Here is a 5,159-nt window from a genome sequence, read left to right as displayed (position 1 = left end):
TAGGGCGTGCCAACTCCCCTTAATAAAACATGCTACTGGTCTATGGTACACAAAACAGATCAGAACGCTGTTGCAGTATCGACGAAAAAAGTATGCCAAATTTAAAAGAAACAAAACCCCCCAAGCGTGGCGCCGTTTCATTTAGTGCGAGATGCCTTTAATACCGTCCACAAAGAAACCATGTCTCGAAATCCGGCAGAAACCCAAAGAGACTCCCCGCGCGATAAGAGTGGTGATGTTACGGATGACAGTACCAGTAACGCAGAGTTACTAAACGCAGATTTGCGAAATTCCTTCATCAAAGAAGACGAAGGAAATATTAATGAATCAAGAAGGGCTGCCAATACAAATAACTCAGAATACGTGACCTCAATATAACGGAGCAGCCTAAGTCACTTAATAAAGGCAGGACCTCCGGTCCAGATTGTATACCAATCATGTTCCTTTCAATGTATGCTGTTATATAAGCTCTATACTTTTCGATCATAAAGAACCTCTCCCTAGTCAAAAGACCCGTATCTAAAGACTGGAAACTCGCAGAAGTAACGCCAAAAGCCTAGAAAGGAAACAGGAGTAATCCGCTGAATTACTGACGCATATCACTAAAGTCGATTTTCAGAAGAATTTTGGAACATGTACTGTATGCAAACATTATGAATTACTCTGAAGAAAACGATTTCACAAACCACCAACACCGATTCAGATATATCGTTCTTGTGAAATATAGCGAGCTCTTTATTGTCGTTGAGTAATGAGTACTATCTGCAGGGGATCTCACATTGATTCCGTACTTTTACTTTTACAGAAGGCTTTTAACAAAGTTCCTGACAAGCAAATTCTAATGAAATTGCATGTCTGTGGGGTATCGTCTCAGTTGTGCGACTGGATTCGTGATACACATACTGTAATCGTCACTTTGGAATACAGTATGTCTTACTTCAGAGACGTGATTACGATATATAGTAAGTAATAGTCTCTAAGTTACGACTGACTCAAGACTCATTGCGACCCAGCCCAAACCACTAAGAAAAGAAACTTGAAATTTTGCCGGGGATGGTCATGTTATACTGTAGACGTCGTTTAAGAAGGGACTTTTTCAAAATATCAACCATAAGAAAGTCAAATAGGGTATGAAAGATTTTTGAAAATATGTAGCTGTTAAAGCATTTTTGGAGCTGGACTAAAGAAAGTTGGTATTTTCTTTCTCAGTCAGCTATAAAGAAATATATGTTTCAGCATTTTTGGAAATTTAACCTCTAGGGGGTGAAATAGAAGTCTTTTTTGAAAATAAATCATTATTAAGAAATTATTGAAGTATATTTAAAGCAAATCTATGAGAATTGGAATTTGACTTCTCTGTTAGAAAAAAATTGTCTTTTATTTGAATTCTCTGTTGGAAATAAAGGATGTTTTTCAGTGTTTTTGGAAATTTAACGCTTAAGGAGGTGAGATAGGGAATGAAATGTTTTATGAAACTATTTCGCTATGAAATCATTTCTAAAGCTGTATCTATGAGAAGCTGAATTTGGCTTCTAGGTGACAATAAAAATATGTGCCGTCCACTGTTTTTAGAACTTCGACCTTTATGGGAATAAAATAGGGGGCGAAAAGAAAGTCTGTATGGAAATATTTCGTTATGCAAGCATTTTTACGCTAAATCTTTAAAAATTTGTATTTGGCTCCTCCATTAAAATTAAAAGAACACTCATTTCACTGTTTCTTGGAAATTCAACCCCTAAGGGGGTGAAATAGAGGACGGAAGCATTTATGAAATATGTCGCTATTAATCCAATAGGTACTGGGAGATGAAGAAGCTTGCACAGGATAGAGTAGCATGGAGAGGTGCATCAAACCAGTCTCAGGACTGAAGACCACAACAACAACAACAACAATGCAGTTTTTAAGGTAGAACTACGAACATTGGTATTTGGTTTCTCAGTCAGAAGTAAAAAAATACGTGTTTCAACATTTTCGGAAATTCAGCAACTAAGGGAGGAAAGCAGAGGGGGAAAGTTTTTTTTAAAAATACTCTTAAAGAACTACTAAGACGAAACTTCCTGGCAGATTAAAACTGCGTGCCCGACCGAGACTCGAACTCGGGTCCTTTGCCTTTCGCGGGCAAGTGCTCTACCAACTGAGCTACCGAAGCACGACTCCCGCCCGGTACTCACAGTTGTACTTCTGCCAGTACCTCGTCTCCTACCTTCCAAACTTTACAGAAGCTCTCCTGCGAAACTTGCGGAACTAGCACTCCTGAAAGAGAGGATATTGCGGAGACATGGCTCAGCCACAGCCTGGGGGATAGTTCTGCAAGTTTCGCAGGAGAGCTTCTGTAAAGTTTGGAAGGTAGGAGACGAGGTACTGGCAGAAGTAAAGCTGTGAGTACCGGGCGTGAGTCGTGCTTCGGTAGCTCAGTTGGTAGAGCACTTGCCCGCGAAAGGCCAAGGTCCCGAGTTCGAGTCTCGGTCGGGCACGCAGTTTTAATCTGCCAGGAAGTTTCGTATCAGCGCACACTCCGCTGCAGAGTGAAAATCTCATTCTGGGAACTACTAAGACATTTTCGAAGCTAGTTATACCTGTATGAAAATTAGTAGCTGACCTTTCCGATGGAATTAAAATAATGCATGTTTCAGTGTTCTCCGAAATTCAACTCCCTAAACCAGTAACGTACTAGAAAAAAAGCGTTATGAAAATGTTTCATTATTAAAGCAATTTCAAAGGTAAATATATGATAATTTGTATTTGGTTTCCATGCTACAAATAAAAAAAGCATGTATTTCGCTGTTTCTTGAAATTAAGGCACTAAGTAGTGAAATAGGGGGACAAAATTCGTAAGATATATATATATATATATATATATATATATATATATATATATATATATACAGGGGTTCCATTTATCTTAACCACCCTAAATAGCTGTGTGTCCACTTGCGAATTACAAAATGTTTCAAGCAAATGTTATTTAGCCGATAGGGCGACATCAATCAGCATGATTGTCTTACAGAAACACACCCAAGGCCGAAGGAAACACTAGAACTAAGGTAGACCTCCCAAAAACATATGCACAATACAATTCAAGAGGCTGTTGAACTAGACGCCCTGTCGGATAGCATCAACACGACGAGGAAAGGTACACTGCCAGAAAAGTACACTAACCTCCGGGGCAGGTAACTGGGGTGTTAGCGGCCACAAGGCAGAAAATACCGCTGGTTGCACTTGACTAATAAGAATGATACTAAATCCAAACTAACATCAAGGAGTAGAAGGCTTCCGCCAACCAGATAGACTCCTCTTGTTGCGGTTGGTCCCACCGACCCTGGAAGCAGCAACACGCAAACAACAGCGAGATCTCAAACAGTGGAGGTTTCAGTACTGGACACGGTTCACTCAACCTCAAAGATCTTGGGTTCGGTCGTCGGCTACAGCCCCTCGGTCAGACAGTGCCTACACGCCACCAGCAGTCCTGGCCTGCCATCACGCTGCGGACCTCCTCGCTGCTCTGTCCGAAGTTGAACTGCCTGACACACAAGACGCCCCGAAGTACTATCCGTGGCACCAAAGATTGTACCACAGTACTGGCTATCGATAACCGCTGCTGCTGCTACTCGTGGACAAGCAATACTAGCAACTCAGTGGCACCATTAACATAAGAAGGAACTCAAAATACGCATGATTGCATAGGGACGCAGGAAATGGGGAGTGAATTTACCAAGGTTTCCAACACGCACCTCCCTCCAGTGAAAATTGCGGACATACACCTGGTCTCCTGGTTTACCCTTGAAGACCCGTCGATTAGGGTTATAGCACTCAACTTGTTTGTCGCGGGCCCTGAGAATATAGCGCCTGGCATGACTCCAGTTTTCTTTGACGATTTGCGTGGTAATACGACAGGAATTAGATATTGAATTCCCCGTAAGTTCGAAAGGGGGGAATTTACAGGGTAAGCAAAGATCAAGGGGACTGAAGTAGCCATCAAAGCCTCATGGCTGGCGGTATTGAAGGCGAAGCTAAGACTAGAATCATAATTACTGGGCGTCTTCTGATGGTAAATAATCAATGCGGATTAGAGATACGATTGACCCTCTCCGCAAAGGAACCCTACGGGTAGTACTGCGTGGTAGTCAAGTGCTTAACACCGTATTGAAAGCAGAAAGCTTTGAAGGGAGCCGAAAGAAAGTCCGGCACACTATCACCAACGATTTGGTTAGGGGGTCCAAAAACAATAAAAGTTTTAGTTATTTGCGAGATAGTGGTAGCAGCAGTCAGGGTACGACTCGGAAGAAGCCAGGTAAACCTCGAAAACGCGTCAATAATAACCAGTACATACCGATGGCTTCTCTTGGTGCGAGGTAAGGGTCCTACATAATTAATATAAAGTTTGTGCATGGGGCAGGTTTCGCTCTCAGAACTCAAGAAACCCTGCTGAAGAGCGTTGTTCGGTTTGGCCACACGACATAACCGCCACCGAGAAACCATCTCTCTAATGTCTCGGTTCATAGATGGCCAAGTCAGATGTTCCTTAATATTCTGCAAGCTCTTATGTTTCCTAAGTGCGCGCCAATCAACGAATTGTGAAAGTAATGGAAAACGGAGCTTACCAGGGTGGCTGGCAAACAGATTTTCAACTCCTTGGCACGTTACATCCCTTTACACAAAATGCTCTTCCGGATAATCCATCCAAACGTCCCCCAGCCGATAGGCGTTCCTTAACCGGTCCGCAACTGGGGTCCTGCTTCTGATGCTCGGCAACGTTACCAAACAAATGAGTGATCTCGCCTAACACAACACAACTAAGACCCCCTTGCCCAGTTTCTTGGACGCACTCACTAGGTGGATGTTCAGTGAGCATACGGCTGAGGATGTCGGTGAGCACATTCTCAGTCCCCTTTATGTGTTTAACCTCGAATTGAAGCGACGAAATGTGTACTCCCCACCTGGCGATACGGCCAGTTTTACGCGGCCTCGCTGCTACCCAGCTTAAGGGACTCCGGAACGCCCTATACGTGCAATGTTAAAATAACGCTTATAAATTACATCTTTCCTCACAAAGTATTTGAGGTAGGAAGTTGAACTTTTTACAGATTATTTATTGGAATATGGGCTACAACTTAACGCAGGGATTTTACAAAATTTTAGTTCAGTTATTAAAGATGATT

General features: G+C 42.4%; 1 non-coding gene across 1 annotated transcript; it reads right to left on the bottom strand.

Annotated features, from left to right (window-relative positions):
* Positions 1 to 2,072: 2,072 nt before the first annotated feature.
* On the bottom strand, positions 2,073 to 2,149 carry Trnas-cga (transfer RNA serine (anticodon CGA)). Its single transcript has one exon. It is a non-coding gene; the product is annotated as a tRNA-Ser (tRNA).
* Between the last annotated feature and the right edge of the window lie 3,010 nt (positions 2,150 to 5,159).

The sequence above is a fragment of the Schistocerca serialis genome, chromosome 4 (assembly GCF_023864345.2).
Source record: "Schistocerca serialis cubense isolate TAMUIC-IGC-003099 chromosome 4, iqSchSeri2.2, whole genome shotgun sequence".
NCBI lineage: Eukaryota > Metazoa > Arthropoda > Insecta > Orthoptera > Acrididae > Schistocerca > Schistocerca serialis.
Note: the sequence above shows the minus strand (reverse complement) of the source record. Positions and strands in the feature narration are given on the sequence as shown.